Below are 27580 nucleotides of genomic sequence, written 5' to 3'. Positions count from 1 at the left end.
GAACAGGCCTCGCTCCCACTGTGGGGACAGCGGACTCTGCAGGTCCCCTTAACCGCCGCTCCTACCGAGTGACCGGGCGGGGGCGGAGAGGGGGACCAGCAGTAGCTCTTCTGACGCTCGGGACCGTCGCCGCTGTTCTTGGTCCAGCCCGCTCTCCCCGGGAGAGCCGCAACCAGCCTACAGCTCGATCGCCACGCGCGGGTTGGTGATTGCCTGCAGCTCCCTCAGCACACCGGTTCTGCCAGTGGGCGCGGGGGGAGCGTCAGGTCTGCCTCTCCGATCCCTTCAACTTCCTCGGGCTTCACCGGGAAGAGTGAGGCAATCAGGAGTGATTGTGAGAGGGCGCGCTCCTGCCATGACGTCCTACGAATCTGGCAACGGTCCCTCGGACCAACCAGATCGTATGCGCAAGTGGCAGGAGGAGACCAGGAGGGGTCTGTCGTGGTTCCTCCTGTGGAAGGAGTTGGGTCTCGGGAGGCATTGTTCTCGCTGGACGGGCTTGATGGTCCGTCTCCACAGTATGCAGTCACTCCTGAGATCCAGAGGTCGTTCACAGAGGTAATTGCGCTGATTTGTCAGCACAACGAAATCGGGGGGAAGGATCGCCGCTCCCACCTTCCGAGCCCACATCGGGCTTGGAGTCATTCTGGGGACCAAAGAAGGAACAAAAACCAAAACCAACAGCAACCCCTTGGTATATTTACTAGCAAATTTACAAAAAGATGTCATGTGAGAGATATAATACATTCCCCCTTGAAGTTACAAGCAGAAACTGAAGTCCTGAGATGGCCTGATTCGTGGTTTTAGCCAGTGCAAAAGGTTGCCATTGGTGAATTTATGGGCTATAGAAATATTGGCACCTCTTTCCCTTTCGACTCTTTCCAAATCGATGGTGCTTAATATTGTTTATCCACAGGATCAATCTGTCCACCACCCCAAACCTGTTATTACTACCGAGGATCAATCAGTCCAGTAAGGGTTAAGAATGAAAAGAATACGGGATTTGTTGTCTACTGTATGACTTTCTGATCTCTTAAGTTTTTTTTTCTATTAGAATTACAAAAGTTAACTACCGTATATACTCGCATGTTATGCGACTTTTGAAACCTAATTTTGAAGCTAATTTTAAAGGGGTCGCATCATACACGCGGTATAAAAATTAGCGTACCGTCTATGCTTTCCCAAATCGGCAGATCGCGATAGTTACTACCGGAGGAAAACAGTAGATCTTTTAAAAAGTTATACTTGTTTTACTTGTAAATTCACTATATCCAATAATATTGTATGCATTCTCATATTACTATTTGTATTTTTAAAATACAAAAGATGCGATCGGCGCCATTTGCATTATTTTGGTTTATGTACAGTTTAACTGTTCTAGACTAACCATCTATAATTTCCAAATCAGTTAAGGGCACAACAACCCGAATTAAGATTTTTTAACTTTTTTGTTTTACTCAGTAAAAGAAACATTTGTTACTTGAACTATTATTTTTCCTTTTAGGATACGCAGGTAAGTGAAAATTTATTAAAGTAAAAAAAAATTCATAAAATCAATAAACTAAAATCTCCTCCAAAGTCGCTCTTCCGTGTCCGTATCATCAAATACTGCTCTGAATTCTTTGCCATCAAGGCATCATCATATTCGTTCATCTTCCAGAACTTTGATCATTTCATCCTCATCTCCTGCATCTTCGTATCGACATCGTCAATTCATATGGAAGGTAATAGTCTTGTCACCCCGTGGCGAGCTCTCTGGCGTGGCTTTTAAAGATCTGCCCTTGTTATGCTAATTTTACAAAAAACAACAACTGCCCGTGTGTGACAGACCTTTGAATGTCCTTGAGACAAACCCCGAGGCTATAATTATAAAGATTATAAGGGTTTTTCCTTCCCAGGTACTTTAATCTCCTTCGTATTCGGGCCCTCTCTCTCTCTCTCTCTCTCTCTCTCTCTCTCTCTCTCTCTCTCTCTCTCTCTCTCTCTCCTCTCTCTCTCTCTTCTCTCTCTCTCTCTCTCTCTCTCTCCTAAATCTTACAGCTGTCCGAGCGAGAGCTTTTTTTATGGACAACATAGGCCCGCATTTCGCATTTTTCCATACCTATTTATTTCGTATACGATTGCCCCTTTCTCGGCTGTGAAGTTGATGTCTATCTATGGCAGTGAGATGACCAGGAATAACTTGTAAGTCGGTGTCAAAGTCACTCCACTCTTCAGTTAGGCCAAAACTTTGCCATATCGCATTCAAGCAATATTCAGTCATTGTTTCCTATCTATTATTTTCTCCAGAGAGAGAGAGAGAGAGAGAAAGAGAGGGAGAGAGAGAGAGAGAGAGAGAGAAGAGAGAGAGTCTGTCTGTATACGATTGTTTATTTTTTCTCTCTCGTCAAACTTACTGTGATGCTTTATTTCATATTTCCTTGCTCACCAATTGATTCTATACCTACGATTATTAAGAAATCAAGATATGTGTAGAAGGGAGAAATGCCTCCAGACTGTACAGTCAGTATGGATTTAAACGCACGTGGAACTGTTGAAAAAATATTCGCAACGCACCAAAAAATGAGATGCCCTGTTGATAGAATATCTGACTCCGTTTCTTGTTATGCATAAAAAAACTTTATCAATCGTGAACCTACGTAATTTATTTAGAATTCTGCGCAACGGAAAAGATAATATTTGATATCTGTAATGGGGGTAGAAATGGTTTTATCTCTGTTGTTTTGTTATAATTTGGCAGATATGCGATCAAAACACGTGGTGGACCAAACAGCCCAGCCAGAGAGCTCCGCTCATTTTGTAAATACTATTGTTTGGCGTGCTAGGCTTACCCCGATTCAGTTGGGTGTGCGCTACTCAAATAATCGCAGTCTTACTAATCCCAAGAGTTGACCATGGAAAATCCCAAGATTAACCAAAAATCCCAAGATAATAAAATAATTGACATATGCCAAGCTTTGGAGTCCTAAATATTTACTCTGTCTATCAGGAAGATACTGATAAATTGATTTGACGGTATCTTTCCTGAGAGAGAGGGAGAGAGAGAGAGAGAGATAGAGAGAGAGAGAGAGAGAGATAGAGAGAGAGAGGAGAGAGAGAGAGAGAGAGAGAGAGAGAGTATTCATGTAATCAGTAAAATACACTAATAAAAACAAAAACTACGTACTGTATGCAAAGCACACACATCATCGTTAGCTTCCCGTGTGTTACGTGTAAACGTTCATTCTAAGAAATTCACAGAGTAGTATAAACTAACACCTGATTGGCTGGTTGGTAGCCATGGAGATCTGTTATCCAATGACTGCCCTCTGCTTCTGTTCTATTTATAGACATATGCCGTGGATGACACTAGGTTTGAACGTTACCATGTTCGTGATTTTCTGACTGCGACGGCAAAATTACTCGATAATTTTCTTTATATAATTATTTCTTCGTGAAAACAATAATATAATATGATTATTTAACTTTAATGTATAGTGGTATGAAAAATACCAGCGTGTCGTAGCGATGCGTCAATATAGTGGTATGAAAATACCGCATGGTGTTGTAGCGATACGTAATCACAAAGTACAAATCCTTTTCACGGACCATCCTCAAAATTTTACGACTCTTCAACTGCAAGATCGATATGGTGAAATATATTATATAGTCATACTTATTGTTGAAATTCACAAGTTGAACTGCAAAACATTAGATTTTGATTGTTATGTACATATATTTTTGGTGTTTTACGGAATGTTTGTTTTGAAAATAATAGCGATTAGGGGAACATATGATATTAATTGTCCCCACTATGTTATTATAGGTGATCTTAATTATCTCACATTCATGTAACAGTATTATATTATTTATTTAAATAAACAGTAATTAATAAATAACAATAATGAAAAACATAAAGGGGAAAAACATTTTTTCTGCAGTAGTGATGTTTGTTGATAGCATCTGACCTCACATTTCCGAAATTGAAAATTCCAAAAAACCGAAACATCGGAATGTGTGTGTACTACACTTTTTTAAACACACACACAATGTCTACACATTTAATGATACCCATTGGTGAAAGACTCAAATTACAGTATTTACTTTCTGAGAGAGAGAGAGAATGATTTAGGACTCCAAGGCGTGTTATTTTTACAATTATTTTATTATCTTGGTATTCTTTTTTAATCTTGAGATCTTCTATTAAATTCTCGAGATTAGTAAGAAAATTACCGTAACTTCACTAGCAGCAGCACACATCTGAACGACTCGGCCCATCAGTACGCTAAACCACCAACCTTATGAACTGACCTCGGAAAAGGAACTCGCATGATACATGAGATACATGACAACCACCTGTTTATTGGTGAAAATTTTGGGGTCGCATGATATGCGAGATCGCACGTTACTCGAGTATATACGGTACTTTACATGTCTCATTGTGTTACATTAATAGGTGTAATATTTAGTTTTTTAAAACAAGATCTGGGGGGGGGGATGGTTCTGTGAGGTCAACCAGTTCAGTTCATGTTGGGATTGTGAAGGATGCTGAATAGCAGGCAGTTCTATCAATAGGGTACAAGTAAAGCTAAGACCATTATGACCCATTTAGGAGTATGGAGCACCACTAAGGAGTCCCCAGTGGGCAATATTGAAGGCCTTTGCTGTAGCCCTGTAAGAAGTAGGCATGGGACAGACTATGGAACCAAATCCAGAAACAGAAAAATGAAAGGATAATTGATTGTGGTGTTACTGAAAAGAGCATAACCTTTGAAGTCAGGATCCTGAAGACATATTCTACACATAATGTCTTGTTTGGAAGTAATTAAACATTGGTCTGACATGTTATTGTTTTCTCCCATTTTTGTGGGGGGGGGGGGGGGGGGATGGTTGAAAATAGTTACTAGTTCCTGATGTAATGAATAATCAGTTGCAGGAACACCCCAACTTAAGACTTCTTTTACTTATTAGCTACATTATCATTATGTTTGCTGGTAACCAATTTCTTTTGAGGATGTCATACATTTTTAATTAAACTCTCTGAAATTGAATATTAGTGAAGGTACAGGTTACTTTTAGGTTAGGAACTATGTGGAACTGCTGTTAGCTGTAAGATATCTAAAACAAAAAATATTCAGGTGCAGGCTGTAATATGGGGTCTTTTTTTACTTATCAGAAAAGTCATTTCCAAGGAGGCACTACTGTAAAAAAAAAAAAAATTGTGATTTAGTATTCTAGGGTGGGTAGTCTTAGGTCTTGGCAAGGTAAGAAAATAATGACATTGTGTGAGATAAGTTAACTACTCTTTAATTTCACTCAATTGTAAACAGTAACTCAAGTGTTAGTTTGATTTTACCTCACAGTTATTACTTATCAGAAAGTCAGACACCCAGACTCTGTTAAGGTGCTCACTCTATCAGAAACTATATGTGGTCCATTAAGCTGGCTGTGGAACCTGTTTCATTACTGTATCTCTCTTCCACTTTCCATAGAAAGTTTTTTATGTCCAAGTGAAATATTTTCCCCTTAATGCAATATCAAGCCAGTCTCACATCCATAAAGCATCACTGGAACAGCAAACAGTTTTTCTCAGTGGCGTGGTGAAACTACTACATATGTGATCATTCATCTTTGGATGATCTCTCTGGAGAAATGGAAGTGCCATAGTCTTGAAGAGAGCCAGTGTTTGCCTCCCACATTCAGAGTTTAATAAGGCACCTGTAACCCCGGAAAGGACAACCCCCATTGATTATGGATAAAGTTACAGGAAGCCAAACATTCTATGTAGTACATCTCTTGTTGGTTACAGTAGCTCATTCAGTTCTAGTGGCCGAGACGTGACCGCTCTTCAGGTGAGTGTAGCTACTCAAAAAACCCTGGGGCTAAGAAGGATAAGTCATGTAGCTTAGCTATTTTGAAGTGTGGCTCTTGTTAACTCATCAACTTAACAGATTTCTGTACTCAGCTACATTATGATGATTATATTTTGTCATGCTACCATTTTATGTGATATATTTTTAGATAAATCCCTCGAACTGAATGTTAAGTCTAAAGTACAGGTTAGGTTAGGTTACAGAACTCTGTAATTGCTGGTAGCTGCAAGATCTTTAACCTGTAATGGATGGACATCAATCTTATGAGTATCTATAACAGGCTTTGAGTGATGGACGAGGTAACTCATACGATTATTAACCCTTAAACGCCGAAGCGGTAAAAAAAAAAATGTCTCCCGTGTGCCGGAGACGTTTCAGAGTGAGCGCGAAAGCGGTAAAAAAATATTTTTTTTCAAAAAATCATAGCGCGCTTAGTTTTGAAGATTAAGAGTTCATTTTTGGCTCCTTTGTTTGTCATTGCCTGAAGTTTAGTATGCAACCATCAGAAATGAAAAAAATTATCATTATCATAATATAAATAATGCGATATATGATAGCGCAAAAACGAAATTTCATATATAATTGTATTCAAATCGCGCTGTGCGCAGAACGAATAAAGGTAACAAGTTACTTTTTTTCGTTGTAATGTACACTAAATTGCGATCATTTTGTATATAATTCAAATTGTAAAACGATAAAAGCAACACAGAGAAAATATTATCACAAAATAATGCATGAATTCGTAACGCCAGCGGAACGTAAACACTATTTTTTTCAAAAATTCACCATAAAACTAAATATTGTCCTAGAGACTTCCAATTTCTTTCAAAATGAAGACAAATGATTGAATATTACTATACTGTAAAAATATAGCTTACAAATGCAGTTTTCGCCATATCTGACGAGTTAAAGTTGACCGAATGTCGAATTTTTTTTTTATATATATTTTTTTTATATGCAATTATTCGGAAATAAGAAAAGCTACAACTTTCAAATATTTTTCGTTTTATTCTACATGAAATTGCGCACAGATTTTCTATATATAAAAATCTATGAAATGCCTAATATGAAATGGAGCAAATATTCCGAGAATGGGACTTACGCATTTCGGGAGATTTGTGGCGGAGAATCCGCGCGCGGAGGGAAGGAAGTTATTTTTAAAAATTCACCATAAATTTAAATATTGTGCTAGAGACTTCGAATTTGTTCAAGATGAAGATAAATGACTGAATATTACTAGACTGTAAGAGTTTTTATCTTACATTGCGTTTTTCGACCATTTCGGTAGAGTCAAATTTGACCGAACGTGGTTTTTTTTTATATGCAAATATTTCGAAAATGAGAAAAGCTACAACCTTCACTATTTTTTGTTGTATTCTACATGAAATTGCGCACATTTTCATATATAAAACATTATGTAACGGCTAATTTTAAAATGGTGCAAACATTACCACAATCGCACGTATGATTTTTTCGGAAGAGTTACCGCGCGGACGTTAAAGAAAATGTTATTTTTTTCATAAATTCACCATAAATGGAAATATTGTGCTAGAGACTTCCAATTTGTTACAAAATTAAGGTAAATGCTTGAATATTACTAGAATATAAGCGTTTTAGCTTACAATTACGTTTTCGACCATTTCGGTAGAGTCAAAATTGACCGAAGGTTGAAAATTTGTCACTTATCATTTTTTATATGAAATATTTCAAAATTGATTAAAGCTACAACATTTGGGTTGTTTTTTTTTAGGTTGTATTGTGCATGAAATTGCACACATTTTCATATATAAAACGTTTATGTAACGGCTAATTTAAAATGGTGCAAACATTACCACAATCGCATGTATGATTATTTTCGGAAGAGTTACCGCGCGGGTGGACGTAAGGAAAAAGTTTTTTTCATAAATTCACCCATAAATCGAAATATTGTGCTAGAGACTTCCAATTAGTTGCAAAATTAAGTTAAATGATTGAATATTACTAAATATAAGAGTTTTAGCTTACAATTGCGTTTTCAACCATTTCGGTAGGAGTCAAAGTTGAACCGAAGGTTGAAATTTTAGCACATCGTTATTTATATGAAAAATATCTCAAAAACTGATAAAAGCTACAATCATGAGTGTTTTTTTGGTTGTATTCTACATAAAAATGCGCACATTCTCATATATAATACTCCATGTAATGGCTAATTTAAAATGGTAAAAAAATTATGTCAAAGTGACGAAATAATTTCCGAGATGTGTCACAGATACTTTTTAGTGCGGCAAGAAAAGAAATTCGCGCTTGCGCGCCTGCGTAACGATTGTAAACCAAACAAAACACCTTGATCCGTGAACTCCCAGCATCCCCCAAGGCGCGTGATTTCAAGAGTTTTCGGCTGGTAGGTCTAAAAGATTTTTCCGCAAATTTTTAAAAAAACTTTTGTATGTCGACGTAAAAATACGTCCAGTCGGCACCCGAGAGACAAAAAAAATGTCGACGTAAAATACGTCCACGTCGTCGTTTTAAGGGTTCAATATTACACACATACAATTTGGAGAATTTGCAGGGAAAGATGTTATATCACTTTTAATTATCCATGAATAACTAATGGCAACTGCAGTAGCTAGCATAGGACACAGGGCTGCCATTCGTACGATAATATCGTACATGTACGATTAAACAGCCTCTGGTACAATGTACGTTACCAGATCAAACTATCGTACATTTTATACGATAATTCTGGCATTTGTTTATTTTTAGATGATTAAAAAGCATTTTTTTTCCAGATTAAATGTTTCTAATTGAAAATTATGAAAAACGTAAAGTGACAATTTCCCTTTCCCTTAGGATATGTAGATAATTGTTTTGAGATTATGAGATAGGTAGGTTAATTGTATTGGTACTGTGTGTATTTTCTTCACCCTCTACTCAATTACCAATAGCCGGGAGGTCATCTTATCGCTGACCCCTTTAAGAGAGACATGAGACCATTCTCTCTCTCTCTCTCTCTCTCTCTCTCTCTCTCTCTCTCTCTCTCTCTCTATCATCCTCCTTCTCTCTTCTCTCGTCTCTCTCTCTCTCTCTCTCTCCCCCCTCCCCCCCCTTGAAACGAGGCAATTATGTGATATTGCAAACATCCAATCTAAATGATCTGAGTGGGATAATTTTGCTGTGTACGGTCAATCTTTCCCTCTCGAATCCTGAATGCAAGACTGTTTCAGTAAGATCATTATTTTTACGACAAAAATAAGAAATAGTTTAAATACACAAACTGTTAATGGTGCTCTGAGTGTATGAAAAACCAGGAGTCCTGTGTTATGTTTACGCCATCCAAAGACATGCTTAGAAGTAGGGTGTCCTCCATTCTCCGTAACCTTAAGGAGGACGTAAATTTGTTTTCCCCCTTTCTTGGGAGGCAAGAAGTAAAAAATAATAAGGTATCTTAAGAGGTAATATATATATATATATATATATATATATATATATATATATATATATATATATATATATATATGTATATGTATATATAGTATGTATGTATGTATGTATGCATGTAGTAAACGATGCTGACGAAAACTGAGGCTAAGGTCAGCAGACAGTTAGATAGAACACGAACTGTTTAGGTCCACCATCGGAAGTCCACAGTTGTCAGAACAGCAAGATATATCCATTCGGCCACTGCCATTCAATCTTGATGGCAGCTAGCACGGTTTTTACTTTGGTAGTAATATTAAATCCAGCTTTGACAAGCTAAATTTCAACTGAAAAAAATAAGCTTGTTTTCCCTCGCTAGCCCTCAGAGGTTGCGTTGGAAACCACAAAGAAATAAACCTCCAGGCAATCAAGCTGAGAACACAAATGTGTTTTTATATGTAGTACAGGAATTTCAGTAAAATCAATTTTTTTTTTTTTATCAGTAAAATTTACTGTCTGTCTATGCAGCTCTCTCTCTCTCTCTCTCATCTCTCTCGATCCTCTCCTCCCTTCTCCCCTCGTCTCGTCTCTCTCTCTCTCTCTCTGCTCTCTCTCTCTCTCTCTCTCCTCTCTCTCTCTCTCTCTCTCTATATATATTATATATATATATATATATATATATATTATATATATATATATATATATATATATATATATACAAACATGTGAGGTGTCCTCCTTTTTGGAAATTTAGAAATGGCACCCTACTTAGATGTTTAAAAAAACAGTTCACACGGCTGTACGATAATGTAGCCTATAGTAAAAGCTTTAACTATAATTTTGGTAAAGAACATTTTCTTTAATTTGGTTTATTGTTTTGCTATGCACAATGTATGATGTAGGGTTTTAGTTTCATATATTTATTCTCTAAAATTTCACTTATTGTTTTTTTTATGAGACAGTAGAGTTTGATTCATACTATTTTTGCCTTATCATATTAAATGTATAAAAGATTTCATAGTATTTATTTTGATACTAAGAAATGTTGATTTACTGTAGAGCATAGTATAATGATAAAAGATACGATAATTTTTCACATGCATATGATATATTTTGCGATAATTTTGCGGGGGAAAAAACAATAATTTTGAACCATCTGTACGATAAGTTGGTAATGAAAATCTGGCAGCCCTGATGATAGGACAGAAGGCGATCGTAGGACAGAAGGCGATCAGTATGCCTTGAGAACTTGATGGGGAAGTGTATTGCCGCCCCTCTGTCCCATGACATCTTTTTATTTATTTGCTCATAAATACACCCAGGGAATGGGACTGCTGTTGGTTTTAGTTCTTATCTTTTTTGGTAGTATGTCAGTTATACATACTAAATGTAATTTTGCAAAGAAAATATTATATAAAAAAAAATGTATACCTAGGCAAAAAGGTACAGCATTTCCCCCATCTCAGTAAATCTCTGCTTCGCCGGTCGGATGGTCCGCTTCGCGTTCACCCGTGCTCGTGGTTCCATGAGAGTCCTGTGAGAGGGTGGCGTAACTGACCCGTTGGCCTTCCCCCTGCACGCTCTGCTGCCATTGGGACTCATATGATGGCTCCACTGGTATGGCCTGCAACTCCGCTTCCAGCGAGGCTCCCGCTTCCACTGGTAGCCTCCGGAGTGAGGTGCTTAGCCGCCTCTGGAGTACACCCCATCCCCCCAATGGTGGGCCCTGCTTGTGTTGAAGGGCGGTGATGACGAGTTATTCCTGACCACCCAACTGCTGACAGCCAATGGACGTACTGGGTCCTGAGGCATTGAGACACAGTTCTCACTCGCTCGCCTCCCAAGGGCTCCTGGACAGGGAGGCGAAGGCCCTCCGGAACGTTCCAGTGTCGGGCGAATCCCTTTTCCCAGGTAGCCGGGTGAAGAAGCCATCGAACAGTGAGGAAGACGGACCAGGACTCCGTCATCTACAGGGCATCGTCCTCGGGCAGGCAACCAGTGCCAAGACGAAGTTATCGGTCACAGAAGCCGAGACAAGGACCCCGACTGGGGGGAAGTGGCCCCCTCGGGTATGTCAGAATCATCTGCAGGAGGCTGGGACATCAGGGAACGCAGCCCTCCTCCAGGACCGCTAAAGCCTCCCCTCCTCTTTTAGAGCCAGGTCTGTGCCCTCTCGCAGAGGTAAAGTGGCCGCTTCCCCAGGAGGAAGTAGGAGGCAAGGCCCTCCCTACCCGACTTGACGCCTCGGGGCGGGAGGCGGGGAGGGTTGCCTCATTAATCATTGGCGGGACTGGGAAGATCTTGGGACCAATCCCTGGACTGTCCAGGTCCTCAGGGATGGTTACCGGATCCCCCTCCGAGACGTAAACCTCTCCTAACTGGGGAGCCGGACAGTGGGGCATTCAGGCCCCGGACCCCTTGCTCTGTGCTGGCGGTCTTGAGGGAAGGGGACTACATGCTGTCCCTGGACCATCAAGAACACATACTTTCAGATACCAGTACACCCCTTCAGCAGGAAGTACCTCCATGTAAGGTGGGAGGAATCGACGTACCAATTCAGGACCCTCTTTTGGCCTGTCCATGGCACCGCCAGGTATTCTGAAGGATATTCTCCCTCGTGTCAGCCTGGGCCCACAAGAAGGGCATGCGTCTAGGATCTCTGGAGGGAGCAGAGGGACAAATTCCTGAACCTCTGCACTTGTCTAGGTATTGCCCAGAACTGGAAGAAGTCTCACCTGGAGCCACCAACAGGATAGTGTACTTGGGAATGGATCTAGATACAGTGAGAGCAGTGTTCCTGTTGGAGGAACAAATATCCAACTTCAAGGTCATAGTGACTCCCTTCCTGACAGACACGCCCTGACCAGCTCGAGAGTGGCAGAGGCCCTCGTCTCCCTGGAGAAGCTAGTACCCCAGGGTAAGGCTGAAGATGAGGGCCCCGTCCAGTGGAACTTGAAGGACGGGTGGGCCTCGGACGGGAAGAACCCATGGGAGTTGATAGCTCCCTCTCAGTCGATGCGGAGGCCCTTCACTGGTGGCTAGACGACATGAACCTCTGGTGGGGGGGTTCCCTTGGCTGACGTCCCTCCGGAGATGCTCTTATTTAAGGACACATCGAGGGAGGGCTGGGGAGCCCACCTACGGACAGAAATGAAGGGGGGAGTGGTCAGAAAGCAAGTGCAAACTCCATATCAACAGCCTGGAGCTCCTGTCCATCCTCAAAAGCTCCAAGTCTTCAAAACCAGCCTGAGGAACAAACGAGTGACAGTCATGTGCGACAGCACCACCGTCGTTGCTTACGCCAAAAAGCATGGGGGTCTGAGAACGCCAGGATCTTCCTCTCCCTGTCAATGAGGTTCATTCCGGGAAAAAGGACCGTGATCGCCGACGGACTCAGCAGGCAAGGCCAGGTCCTAGGGGCGGAATGGTCCCTACACCCGGCAGTAGCAGGTGAGTTGATCGGGAGGTGGGGCTCCCCCACCATAGACTTGTTTGCAACGACCCTTAACTGCAAGCTCCCGGTGTTCTGCTCCCCAGTCTTGGACCCAGGCAGCGGTGTGGGAAAGACGCGTTCCAGCAACCCCTGGACGGGCTAGACCTCAATGCATTCCCCCCCATTCGGATCCTCAGGCAGGTCCTCAATCGACTCCGGACCTCCAAAGCAGGTTACCAAGCGAAGTGGAAGCTTTTCAGGGCCTGGTGCAAGGGATATAACTTGGACCCCCTAAGAACCAAGATTCCCCACGTCGCTGAATTCCTAGTCCATATGAGGGAGGACAAGGGCTCTCCATCGCGGCTATCAAAGGAGTCAGGGCAGCCTTGAGCCAGATCTTTTATCAAGGAGGGGTAGACCTTGGGAATTCCAAGGACACCTCCCTACTCATTAGGGGATTAGAACGGACCTGCCCCCCCAAAAAAAAAAAAAAAAAAAAAAAAAAAATTCCCTGTCAGGACCTCGCTGGGATGTGTCCAGGTTCCTAGCTGCTCTGAAAAAGCCCCCCTTTGAGCCGCTCAGGATATCACAGACTGAGAGCTCACCCTCAAGACGGTCTTCCTCTTGCCTTTAGCATCCTCCAAGAGGGGGGGGGGAGCTTATGGCCTCTCCTACCAGGTGTCCCGCTGAAGAGGTTGGAGAGAACTCACCTTCAAATTCGTGCCGTCCTTTGTAGCCAAGACCCAGAACCTGTCGGTGGTAGACAAGTAGTTCGTGGAGTTCTCCATTCCAGCTCTTCTGAAGTCGGAGGATCCCAAGACTGCTCCTCTGCCCAGTCAGGGCGGTGAGGAAGTATCTCAGCAGAACGGAAGGACTCCGCCGCGGTATTCAAAACCTCTTCGTCTCTACCGGACGTGAGAAGAGGATGGTTGCGAAGAACACCATCTCCTTCTGGTTGAGGGGACCATCAGGAGGGCCTACAAGGGAGTGGGACTGGTCCCCCCTGCAAGGCACGAAGCCCCAGGACATCGGGTAATAGGCACCCCCTTGTCTTTCTCCAAGAATCTGGCCATCAGCCAGGTCCTAGGGGCAGGGGTATGGAAGAGACAGTCCACCTTTACGACCATTACCTCAAGGATTGCATGAGGAGGTCCCTTGACACCTTTGAGATAGGGCCGGTGGCAGCTGGCCAGCAGAGGATCTAGCCTAGCATAGCCTAGGGGGGTTATGCGTCGTATGAATGCAAGTGTGTGTATGAGGTATGTCCATCCTTCATATCCTACCCTGCTCCTCCCCCTCTTTTCCCCTACTGGGCCTTTGATGTAATCGCCAAAATTCCTCAGTCTTTAGGTGAGTCCATGAAAGGAATATTCGTTTTTACAGACCATTGCATTACACTCAGAGTTTTATTCCCTCCTCTCCCACCTGTCGGGATTGCCTCCATACGGCGAGGGGATCCCCACCTCCGCCCTAATCCCCACCGGCGGAGTGGATCTCCCTCCTCCTTCCTTCCTGAAGTGGAGGCTGCTTCTTCCTTGTAGGGACTCATCTTTCCCTAGATACTCCTGCCTCCTAAGGATTAAGTCTTGTAAGAAAGTAGTTCGGGGTAAATATACGGCGTCGGAATAAATCCAAATTTTAAGTAATTTGTATTTTTCCTAGCTATACTTAACCCGAACTACGGAATTTTTACCCACCCACCCGTCCATCCCTGTGTATATGAGGGCAGGAGCCCTAGGGGCGTGGAAAGGACTGCAGGTCAGAGGTCATGATCTTCGACCCTGAAGGCATACCTGGCTGGGGGTCGGGAGGGAATAACAAGTTTTTTCTGGTCAGTACCGGATTGACATCCAGGATTCTCCTAAGAAAGTAGTTTTGGGGGGCAAGTATAGCTAGGAAAAATACAAATTACTTAAAATTTGTGATTTTTGTACATGAACTTTCCTGTCAGATATATACTTAGCTTTACGTCTCTGACGTAAAGCTAAGTATATATCTGCCAGGTAAGTATGTACAAAACCTTATTGTATACTAACAATAACATTTTTCAACTTCCCATGGAGGGTACCAGACAAAATTTTTGAATTCTTCTTGCACCATGTGCATTTGCATATCTTTCGATGATGTGCTTTTTTCTTAAATTGGCCGACCTTAAAGTTTGTCCAGTCAGGGCGTGCTTAATGTATATTTGGACCATCCCTTAAAGATTAAGAAATATTAAAGTGTAGGATATTCCAGTGGATTTGTTTCCTAGCATTGCCTTAGTCATTCATTGCTCCTATTGCTTACTCAATAGTGTGGCCTCTGTCAAGATTTCTGTCTGGAGGAAGGTTATGAGCCGTATTGGTACTCCTCTTAGCATATTTTGGTGGTGTTGGCTGGGTACCACTTACTGGTGTGATTGGTATGATAGACGAGGACATCCGGTGTTTCTCTCTTTCCCTCTAGCCCAGGTTTTTTAGCACCAAGGTAGGCACAAGCTGATTTCTCTTTGCGCTAGGGGAGGAGAGAAATTTTTTATTTTTTTAAATTTTTTTGATGCTTAGTTTTTTCCAGCATTTGTAGTGCCTCAAGAAGGTGTAAGCATCACCAGCCTTGCTCTTGGTCTATAATTTTTTGTGTTTTTTTGTATGGTATTCTCATTTGGATTTTTACTATGTGAGTGGTAGCATCCTTCCACTGGGTATGTAAGCACTCAGCTACATTCAAGAACAACTTGGGTCTCTCAGAGATGTATTTGAAAAGAATTATGATGTGTCATCTAAGAGTTTACATGCCTAGTGGAAGGTGGCATCACTCATATTTTGGGTTGACCTCTACAACTGTAGGTATCTCCCCTGCCACCTTCAAGGAGGGCCATCTTTAAATCATTACAAACAAAATCACAACAAAATACCCAAAAGATAAGCTTATGAGAAAAGCACAAATTATAGATCATGCACCAGACCACCAACACCGTAACTTCTTGGAAAGTCTGGTGTGACCTATACTACAGGTGAAGGAGGCAGCTTGTGCCTCTGGGGATCTGTAAGGTCTTGAGGAACCTCCTCCTTTGGAGTCCCTTCAGGCTGAGCTAAAGCAACCATTTTTGAGACTATTTTTGTTCATTCTTATGCCAGTAATCTTAAGGATACTTTGGCTTGTCATCTGCCTAAGGTTTCATCAACTGAGCTGGACCTTGGCAACTCCCCTGCAGGTGCAACCATGTATCAGACTGCATTGGTCTCAGTTGGCTTGTGGTGGTTGGGAGGAAACGTATGCCCTGATCTGTGGGTGAAGTTCATTTGCCTCTAGTAGACTGAGCAAACCTCTCCCCTCATCACTTTCACACCAGCGGAGGAACTATACTCTGGAGGATTTGGAGGTTATTCCTCTGTTGTTGGTTGCATCAATTTTCCTGCTAGTGCCTCAGTGGCGTGGTCGGTATGGTGTTGGCGTCACCTTGGTGACCGCGAGTTCAATTCTCGGGCATTCCAATTGAGAAGTGAGAGATATGTATTTCTGGTGATAGAAATTCACTCTCGAAGGTGTTTGGAAGCCACGTAAGCCATTGGTCCCGTTGCTGAATAACCACTGGTTCCATGCAACTGTAAAAACACCATACAAACCAACAAATCATTTGCCTGCTGACAACAGGTCTTAGGTTCTTACTCAAGACATGAGAGAAATATGTGTTGGGGAAGCAGAGGAACTGGTGGGAAGAGCTAACGGATATGGAGTGTCAAGAGGAGAAAAGTGGTGGTGGAATGGAGAGGTGCAAGAATCAATTACATAAAGAAAATCAATAGCATTTTAAGGACTGGAAAGTAAGCATGCAGGGTGCAGAAGAAAGGTATAGAGAAGAGGAAAGAGAGGTGAGGAGGAGAATAGGTATGCCCCTAGGACCTGGCTGATGCCAGATTCTTGGAGAAAGACAAGGGGGTGGCCTATACCCGATGTCCTGGGGCTCGTGCCTTGCAGGGGGGTTGAATGAAAGACTAGGAACAAGAGAAGGAGAAAAAGATATCTATAAGATTTCAAACTTGAGGAAAAGGCAGAGTCAGAATGTGGGTAGATTAGGTGTCAATCAAGGATAGTGATGGAATTATATTGTATAGGGAGGAAGACATTAAGAAGAGATGGCAAGAGTATTTTGAACAACAGTTAAATACTGAAAATGAGAGCGAGGAGATTGGGGAAGCACAGAGGGTGGAAGTGGACCAGTAAAGGGAGATGCAGGATACAGAAGTGAAGAGAGCATTAAGGAAAATGAAGAATGGTAAATCACCATGGTCCATCACCAGAGTTCCAAATTGAAATGCTCAAATTACTAGTACAGGGGGGGAAATGGATGCTGATTTATTAAAAAGCTATATGTGAAGAGGAAGAAATGCTAAGGGATTGGGAGATGTCATGGATTGTTTGATAACTTCAGGGGAATTAAAACTAACAGGAGCATGGATTGAAAGTTTTTATTTTAGAGAGATTACTGGATGAGAGATGAGAGATTGTAAAGATTGGGAACAGCAGTATGGATTCATGAGAGGAAGATGGACAGTGGATGCCATCTTCATAGTAAGACAACTACAGAAAAAGATGCTAGAGGGGGAAACAAGGAGCTCTATTGTGCATTCATAGACCTAGAGAAAGCATATTATAGAATCCCAAGAGGAAGTGATGTTTTGGTGTTTCAGAGGAAAATTAAAATTAGTCCAGAAATTAGTTTACGGCTGGTCAAGATGAATTATAAAAGAAAGTGCACAAAAGTGATAACTGCAGTTGGGGAAACAGAAAACTGAAGTTAGTGTTGATTACACCATTAAGCCCATTTTTGTTTTTGCGCTGGTCATGGAGTGTTGAGTGAAGCGATCAGGAGTGAAGAGCTGTGGGAATTTTTGTACGCTGATGATCTGGTGATTACTGCTGAAAATGAGGAGGACCTACAGAGAAGGGTTGGAGAGTGGCAGGAATCTTTAAAGAGGTGTGCCTTAAAGGTAAACGTAAGTGAAACAGTTTTTTTTGCTGAGCAGTATTGGGAAGAGGGAGAGACAGAATAGTAATACAAGAAGAAAGAAGGCTTGATTATAAAACAGGCAGAAAAGTTTTAAATACCTAGGATCTACTTTAAGCCAAGAGGGAGGATGTGAGGCTGAAGTTAACAGTAGGATAAAAGCTGCATGGGGAAGTGGAGAGAGGTAGCTGGAGTGGTGTGTGATAAGAAAATGCCAATCAAGCTAAAAGTCAAGATATATTATAACACGTGATAAGAACAGTGTTATGTAATGGGCTCTAAGAGAAAGAGGGAAGTAAAGCGTGAAAGAACAGATGAGAATGCAGAGGTGGATTACGGGAGTATCGCTGCTTGAGATTGGAAAATGAAATAGAAGAAGGGCAGGCTTAGCAAAGATTACAGAAGTAATAAGAGAGTCAGGATTGAGATGGTATGGGCATGTGTTGAGGATGGATGATGAGGAGGGAGCGAAGAGGGTTTGGAAGGAACCTGTTAGAGGAAGAAGATCAAGGAGACAAAGAATTAGATGGCAAGATAAAGTGGAAGGAAGATATGGAGAAGAGTTTGGGGGTGGCGGAGGATGATGGCATTGATAGAAGACAGTGGAGAATGTGCATCAGGCAACCGACCCCTTAATGTAGAGATAATGGTGGAAAGAAGAATAAACATGTTCTTACTCAAGAGACTCTAGTCAGAGGGCTTTTCTTTTAAAGCTGCAAAAGCCAATGCATTGGAGTTTATAGTAATGGCATCTCTTGTGGATGAACACTTGCCTTTAGGCAAGAGAGCAATATATGAGGTCACTGGCATACGTGGTAGGAGGGCCCTTACCTTCTTGGCACAGGTCACCCAAGCATTGGGCAAACCAGGTTCCTTGTAGTATAGACAGTATTCTCTCATTGCTTTCTACTCAGCTGTCCCTGAAGAGTAGCATCCCACTGGCAGAACAGTTTGGTGTTGGGCTCACCTATTCTCTTACATCCAGAAAAGATAAAGAGGCCATGGTTGAGCTTCAGAGGAAAGATTTCCAGAGTTCATCTTTAGCTGTGCAGTGTCCTTCAAACCCTTGCAGGGGGCAAAGGTGGCAAGTTCTTTATGTCTGTGCATGGAGAAGCATGTGCTTTAGTAGCAGAGTCTGCCTCTTCCAAGAAAGGTGGGAAATCCTCCCTGACCTTTTGCCCTATATCCTCTCACACCCAGCCCAAGAAGGAAAGAAAAGGGGTTGTTGAAAGTGGCAATCTCCTTCCTCCACTGCCATGAGTTGAGGATTGCTTGTCATGCCATTAGGTAAAGTGGCAGTAACAGGGAGTGGAGCTTTGTGTCATATAAGTCTTCCAAGGCTGATATAGGCTTTAGTTTAGGGGCGTTATCCAGTTTTGGTAATCTCGGGCCTTGGTGATGGAGGAAGATGCCATTGGAAATGGTTGACCAGTTACCCTCTGGCTTATTCCCGCCGTCTTTTCTGTGACATCCAGAAAAGAACTGGAGTGCTCTGCGCTGCTTTGTGATGAGTGGATTTGTGATTCAGAACTATACTTTATTAATTATTAATAGGTCAGTAAACTATTTGCTATTTGGTTTGTTCCTGCTTAAAAAGGATGTTGGCATACTAACAATTAGGCTTGTAATTTTTGTTTTATTAGCTGTAAGAACTTTTGTAAGTTGCAAAAATGTGATGCTTTCAGCTCTATATTGCTCTCCATGCCTCCTACCTCTTTCATTGCCTAATTTTTATTTCCAGGCTTCACTATATTGAAACTTCAGCTGCATCAGGCCCCAAAATGTTGAAGCTGCTGTTAACTATCTCCTTGATGCAGTTATGAAGAGAATGGAACTGGCAGTAGAATTCCAGTCGTCTTCCAGGCCGGAGAGGCAGAGCAAAAACGCTAATCAAGAGGATGATGAAGCAGAGATGGATTCCAGTTGTTCTTGCTAGTGAAAGTCATTCTAACTCTAAGTTTTTGTCAACTGCCTAGTCATTACTAGTAATTTGAATTTTCAGGTATTTTTGAGTTAAGCTTACACAAACTATCCTTTTGAAGTGTAATCCTATCTAGTTCGTTGAAATCTGTTTTTTATTTAAGTAGAATAAATTCTTATGTAGTCTCATCACATATACATTGTGATCCATTAAGTAGTAAATAAAAAGTGTCATATCATTAAGGGATTCTTAATAACTAGTATGCCTACCTTATCCTTATCATTGGTACCTATAATTTTTTGTTCCCACAGAGATACAAACTATAGTGCCTTGTAAATGCATAGCTGAACACACAGTTGCTGGATGGTGGTACTAGCGAGAGGTGTTGGTTCCAGCAGTGTGCCAAGCATGTAAGCCCACTTGATTTTCAGATATGGAACGAACCTTGGTCTTAACTTAGGGATAAATTCTCAGGTGCTAGCTGGTGTCTGGTTAAAAACAAAGAATTGATGGCAACACGCATTAGCCAGTAGGGAGGAGGAAGCTACGCTAACTGCTTTACCTCCGCTACACAATCATACCAGTTTCTCTCTAACCGCCTTCATAGCAAGAAAGTTCGGTGCCCATCTTTTGCAAGAAGCTGGTCATTTTGCACTTCCTGCTTACATATGTGTCTTAAGGTGTTCTGTTTTATATTTTTATTTTGTTGTTGTGTGTGTTGTGTTGTTTGTGTTCTACTTGCATTTCCAAAATGCAAGCCTGTGTTTCAGCTAAGCCTCGCAGGCTTCAGAGACAATGTCCTGGAGATGGCAGCAACCCTTGTTCCCCTTACTTGTCCTTTTTGTCTATATACCCACATCCCACTTGTAGTAAGGGCAGAATAAATGTTTCCAGTGTAAGTAACCCTTGTGTGTGTGTGTGTGTGTGTGTGTTGTCTTGGTCTCCTGACCAGTGAGAGATTTGCTAATAGAGGCAGTACAAGAAGAAACTGACATTACCATCTCGAGAAGGCTTCTCGTCTTCCTTGATGGCTGGTGTTCCAATTCCTTCTTGTTCAGCCTCTTCTTTATCAAAGTCTCTCTCGAGAGCTGATTGGCTGTTTCTCACAAAGATTATTCTGCCTCTCATTTTTCTATGGTTTCGTCCTTAGAAGAGTTCAAGAGAGGTTCGGCAGGTCATGTTAATAATGTCTGTGGGTATGGGATGTGGAAAGAAAACAATTCAGTGTACACACCCCTTCTTTCCTGCCTGAGTGAGCTGCACATTTGAGCTAAAGGCCTCGAATGACTCATGGGATACCCTCACAATTCCGTGTAGTTAAACTACTTGGTTGGCTGGTGAAGGTAGTCTAACATACCTAAATGCTACATTTGTTACTTACTGAGCTCTGCTCTTTTGGAAAGCAAGAGGGGGTTCACAAAGCCCCTAATATCATGAGCTTGGGGTGGGTCAGAGGGTCCTCTGCACCATGAAGGTGTAGGCTTAGATTACCTCCTGTAACAAGAAAGAGATGGTGTTTTTGGATACCTCTTCCTTGTTATGTCCCATACTCATAGAAGGTTCCTTGTCCTGTCAAGTAACATTTTAGGGCAAAGCCAGCACAGCAACATCTCATCTGGCTCTCCACTAATGAAATCTCAAAAGGAGGGTATAGAGAAACTTGAATGTGAGGTACAGAACTGAAAGATTTTGCATCTTGGTTACGAATTGGGACAAAGGAGAACGAGAGGGCTTCCTCCACCCTCCTAAGTGCCAGACGAGGTATGCCACCATGTAACTCACTAACTCAATGCTTGATCCTAGTCAGTTACAGTCTATTAGAAAGCCAGTTCTAACAGAAATAAGGGCCTGTGGAATACCTCAAATTCAACATATCAGGGAGATGTCAAGTTTTCTGGGAAAAGAAAAATTGCTATAGATATAAATATATTGTTATAATACAATTAAGTTTGTTCATACTTACCTGGCAGATATATATATAGCTGTATTTTTCCGAAGTCCGACAGAATTTAAAAAATTCGCGGCACACGCAGTGGGGCGGCCAGGTGGTAGTACCCATTCCCGCCGTGGGAGGCGGATATCAGGAACTATTCCCATTTTCTATTCATATTTTATCAGTGCCACTGTCTCCTGAGGGGAGGTGGGTGGGCACTTTAATTATATATATCTGCCGGTAAGTATGAACAAACTTAATTGTATTATAACAATAACATTTTGTTCATGAAACTTACCTGACAGATTATATATATAGCTGAATCCCACCTTCGGATGGTGGGAAGAACAGAATAGGATTTTTTTGGGAAACTAAATTAAGTAGTATGATATACATCTTGGTTCCTCACCTGTTAGGCATAGCCGACTTCGTGATTACTGTCACCAAGTCTGCTTCTACGTTACTAGAGTTGCCAGCGAGGTAGAGACCTGTAATGCTGGTGCGCTCTAGATGATCTGTCAACGGGGACGTGACCACAATGTGACTAGACCACCTATGACCATAACTTCTGAGGGCACCGAAGCTAAAACCACCACCTGACCTAACTATCAAAGTTAGTTCCATAACTTCTAGGCTAAGAAAAAAGGAACGCGCCTCAAGCGACCAACCCTTCAAAGTTAAAAGCACACCTATCCCTTTTCTATAGGATAGGATTCTGTTGCTTCCTGCCCCCAATAATATATCTACGGAAATGTATGGTTTCCTAGCGACTTACAGATCTCAAATGTCGTCTTCACATCCCGTCGGGAGTGTGAAGCGAACACAGAGTTGCTTCGCTAAGCGTGGCACTCAGGATGTTACGGGGGGGGGGGGGTGAGTGTCATGCTCTGTTGAAATGCTTCCGAGGCCCGCGCCCTCACCTCTTGAGCATTCATATTACAAAAAAATCTCAAATCTTTATGCAAAACATAATGAATGAGACCTCTTAAAAGAACTCCTTGGCTATAATGCCAGGGTGTTCTTGGACATGACCAGTCTGGTCTTTTACGGAACACCGCAGATTGTCGGGAGTGTGAGCGAACACAGAGTTGCTTCGCTAAAGCGTGGCACTCAGGATGTTACTGAGTGTCATGTTTCTGTTGAAATGCTTCCGAGGGCCGCGCCCGTCACTTCTTGAGCATTCATACTAAGAAAAAATCTCAAATCTTTATGCCAACATAATGAATGAGAACCTCTTAAAAGAACTCCTTGGCTATAATGCCAGGGTGTTCTTGGACATGAACCAGTCTGGTCTTTTTTACGGAGCACCGCAGATTGTCCGTTGACCTTGACTTTCTATAGTTTTATCAGGATAAAAACTTGAGAGAGCCTACAGGGCACAGGACTCTAATGCCCTTGCCCAATAAATTGTGCCATACCCTTGGTCTCCAAGCCTTCGGGTCAAGGGTTAGACAGGTTTTTCGTTCTTATCAAGAACGGAAGGCTTAGAGGACAGACCGCATTATGTCCTTTAAAGCCAAAACCTCTGATGATGGCTAAAACCTCACTAACCCTCTTTGCCGTGGCTAGCGCGGTTTTAGAATATTAGCCTTTCTGGTCACGTGTAATAAGTTCGCAGAAAGGATAGGTTCGAAATGCTTTTGGCATCAGAAACTCAGACCTAACGTCTAAGTTTCCATGCCGGAACCTTTGATCCAGAGACTTTCAAGATCTCCACAGACCTCAAAGATCGTGAAGCTTTTGTTGTTTGACAGAACCGAATCTCTGAGCCTAGAGGCCGTCAACAACAATTTGCATATTCTACAATAGTTAGGACTTCTAGCTTACTCATACTTCAGACGGAAAGATAGAACCATAAGGAAATTTTCACAGAGGTCGAGTTGGACGGAATAGTCATTTCCCTTCACTTACTCCAGAAACGGCCTCCTCCGATTGAACACTGAAAATAGGCAGCACTGCTTTGCTTGGCCAAGAGACTGCCATCTCTTGAAGATCTTATTCGTCGCTATGTACCGTTGAAGACGAAGGTAGATATTGAATGCAACCTACGTCTTCACAGACGAATCGAGAGAAAGATTCTCAAGATTCTGACCTGTGCTTACAAATGACTGAAAACGCTAACCTTGCCGCTTATCAGTTGCTAGTCCGGTGAGAAGTCGTAGTTGCAATGAAAGCGGGGCGTTCTTCAGTAATGAAAACACAGGGGAAAGCCGCCTGAAGAACTGCTTCTCATGGGCTGAACATTTGGAAGTAGAGCTGTCAGGTCGGAGAGTAGGCGATGTCTTTATGACATATCTGTTAATTCGGGATGAACAATGAACAATTGTACACCTACGATATGAGATATTTCACAGACAAACTCAGATGTCTGTAAAATCATTAGCATTATCAGTGCGATGCAGCGGGAGACTTGTCCAGACTTCTGTTACCGTGCGGTAAACAGTAAAACGAATAAGTCTAAGATATCTCTGTTGAAAATTCTCACAATATCGAAGGCGATGGAATCTATCGTCACAGCAGTAGATGTCCTTCATAATTGCGAGAATCCCCTTTTTTAATCAGAGACCTAAGTCCAAGATTGTTGGGCGAGATAGGTTCGGTAGTCAATCAAAGCAGGGGAGAGAGAGAGACATAAACAACCGTGGCATCTCGGAGGCCCAGCTGATTACTGAGCGGCTATCAGCCTGGCACAGGCAGTTCAATACGCAGTAGCAGAGCCTGAGCTCCCGCTGACTCGTCATCCTGAGTTGCCAGGTAATCCATATCCCACAAAGGAATGCGTTCGGCTAGAACCACCGAGCATAAAAGATATGCTCGAGCAATTATATTTAGGCGAAACGAATTTCGGTAAATATAAAAGTTGAAATGGTGTTGTCGTGACAAAACCATAAGAATATAAAATTGAAACAAACTCCTGGGAGGTTGCAGGCAACCCCGAGTTGCAGTTCAATTAGAATACTTCTCGTCTAAGTCGCAATCCGTAGAAAAACTAGGATATGCGCCTACCCCTAGGACCAGTTCAACTGCTTAGTAAAGATCATGTCCGCGAGGTTAATATACGTAGTATATTTATAGGATTCTGAACAACGATCTCCATCCTAAATTCTTTCCTTCAAGAAAACATATAAGGATTGGAGATCGACCACCTTCGATCTCTATCAAAGAGAGTGAAGGAGAAGTCTTCCTCGAGGAAAGCTTCAATGGTGAACAGAATACTAACTGGCTGAGTTGCCACTACTCCCTTTACGAATGAATAGGTATGATATCGAGCAAAGGAAACTCTCAAAGCAGGCCTATTTAAACGAAAACAGAATTCGCTAAATACAGAAGCTGAGGTGTTTGTCGTAACAATACCTGAAGAGTTGTTCTTCCTCCGAAAACTCTTGGAAGGTTGAAGGGAGTGTCAAATAAATACATTAGAACAACAGTTCTTTTGTTTCGGCTTCTATCCGCAGAGGTAAATACGATATGCGTATATGACTCGACCCATGCGTTAGCAAAATGACGCACAGATAAACTACGTAAGTATTGTAGTAATTTGAACATCGAATTCTCTACTACATCTTTCCTGGACGAGGAAGAGAGAAAGAAAGGAAAACGACTGTCCACGTTCTAATGAACGAGACTTTTAAAAGATCATCAAGAGAGAACCGTGGATCGAAAAAGACCGTTCAATGTTCTTATGATATTGGACAAAAGACTTTCTGGAAAGTCTACAATCTTTCTTTCTTAACCCCGGATGAGCCTCTGAAAATGAAAGAGAGCTCTTCCGAAATTGTTAATGAGTTTTTATCCGCTTAAACGATAAAAACGTTAAAATCTATGTCAATGAGAACTACCCCATTTATGAGGGGTCCCCCACTTAAATGACAATGGGGAAAACGTCCTGACTTGACAAAACTATTAGCACTTTGCTAATGGGGGAGGGGAAAACCCTTTAACATGACCGAAGTCACCCAGGAATTCGAGTATATAATCTTCCCGATTCTCAAAGAAATCGATGAAGAGGAAAGAGGGATAGAAGAAAAAATTCGGGTATGTCTCTCCGCTAACTCCGAATCCTTTTAAAAATTTCTGTAAAGAAATGTCTTCAACAGCAAAATAAGACGCTTCAAACAAGTCTTTTCTTCTCTCGCAAGCGTCCCTGCCGAGCTTCCACCGAAGCGTCCTGGCGAATGTCTGGAAAGCGTCCTGCCGAGCGTCCTCAAAAAACGTCCTGCTTAGCTACGAGCGTGTCTGAGCAGAGAACACCAAGTCTTCTAACGACGTTTCAGAGAGGAACTCGTTGAGTCGCCTTGATGCATGCAAGTCCAAGAGGCGTCCTGGCGAGCGACCTTGCCAACATCTCATGTTATGACGAACCGCGTTTTGCGTATGACATTTGAATAATTTTTAAGGACGTCCTCATGCGAGTCTCCCTGGAGAGCCGCTACGCTGCTCCTGAAGTGTGTGAACACTAAAGGAAGACGTATGGCTTTCGTCTTCCGCAAGGTGCTTGTCGACCAGAGACATAAGTTGTTTGACTGTGCAAAGCAGCTAGCCGGCCGTCAAACTTATCAGCTTGCTTTATCGAAGTAAAGCGAACGTTACCTAACGTATACGGAGCGCAATGAGGAGAGGGGACGAATACTGAGTTGCTCCTCCAAAAGGTGGAATCAAGAATGTCCTTGATTACCATATTCTTTTGGAATGCTAGCGAGGTTGAAACAGCTCTAACTTCATGAGCGTTCACTCGCAGGAGGCTCAAATCATTCTTCTGGCAAGATGAATGAACCTCCTTAATAATGTATAAGTGATATATACATGAGCGTTCAGATATATGAGCGTTCACTGTCGCAGGAGGCTCAATCACTCTTCTGGCAAGATGAATGAGCCTCCTTAATAATGTATTACATGATGTATACATGAGCGGTCACTCGCAGGAGCTCAAATCACTCTTCTGGCAAGATGAATGAGCCTCCTTAATAATGTATAAATGATATATACATGAGCGTTCTCCGCAGGAGGCTCAAATCACTCTTCTGGCAAGATGAATGAGCCTCCTTCAAATGTCCCTTAGAAAAAGAGCCAGTGCATTCTTCTAAAAGGGAAAAAATGTGGTCTCTTTACTCTTTCATCCTCTCGTGACCGAGAGAGAAGGACCCCGAAAAAAGGCGGTTCCTCCTTCCTCTGAACGAGAGAGAGGACGTGGGGAAGCGTCCTCTCTCTAAAGCTTCTTTAGGGGGGTTCGCGAGTCCTTCCGAGAGCTCCAACCCCTGTGTGGGGAGGACGCCTCGAGGACGAGAAGCAATCCTTCAAGATTCGTGCCCGTGCTCGATCTTCGGCAGCCTGGGAAGCGACAACGGACCTGCCGAAAGGAAGCCAGATCAGCATGAAAAACCCGTACCCTCCTTCGGCTTTTGACATGCCTCTCCCTGGTTTTCCTGGGAGTCCGACAGAGGGGTCTAGGCCTAGAGGCGTTATGGGGCCGATCTGACGTTTCCCCCTAACGAGAGAGAGGACGTGAAGCGTCCTCTTCTCTAAAGCTTCTTAGAGGGCGCGAGTCCTTCCGAGAGCTCCAACCCTTGCGCGGGGAGGACGCCTCGGAGGACGAGAAGCAATCCTTCAAGATTCGTGCACGTGCACGATCTTTAGCAGCCTGGGAAGCGTCAACAGGTTCTGCCGAAGGGACGCCAGATCGGTGGGGAGCCCCCGTAACCCTCTTGCGGCTTTCGACATGCCCTCTCCCTGAGTCCTGGGAGTCCGACAGAGGTCCAGGCCTAGAGGCATTATGGGGGCCGATCTGACGCCCCCTCCACAACACAAGGGACACTACACTTCACAACACTGAATGGAGAGCGAGCACTTTAGTCTAAGATTACTTGATGTAATCCTCTAGCAGACACTTCTTCTAGGCCCGTAAGCCATACCACAGGGTTAGGCAAAATAAAATCTACAGGAGGTTAGAAGGTTCATTATTTCTAACTTCTGTTTACTTTGGAGGAAAACTCTGATTCTAACACGCTCTAAAATGCGTACATGAATCCTCCTTCTTCCGTAATCAGTCACACCTTAC

The 27580-nt window shown here is 42.6% G+C and overlaps 2 pseudogenes; both read left to right on the top strand.

Annotated features, from left to right (window-relative positions):
* Positions 1–19693, top strand: part of LOC135213755 (ras-related protein Rab-27A-like) — a 78270-nt pseudogene extending 58577 nt beyond the window's left edge.
* The window catches only part of LOC135213733 (chitinase-3-like protein 2), a 239599-nt pseudogene that overhangs the window by 70118 nt on the left and 141901 nt on the right, over positions 1–27580 (top strand).

The sequence above is a fragment of the Macrobrachium nipponense genome, chromosome 43 (assembly GCF_015104395.2).
Source record: "Macrobrachium nipponense isolate FS-2020 chromosome 43, ASM1510439v2, whole genome shotgun sequence".
NCBI lineage: Eukaryota > Metazoa > Arthropoda > Malacostraca > Decapoda > Palaemonidae > Macrobrachium > Macrobrachium nipponense.
Note: the sequence above shows the minus strand (reverse complement) of the source record. Positions and strands in the feature narration are given on the sequence as shown.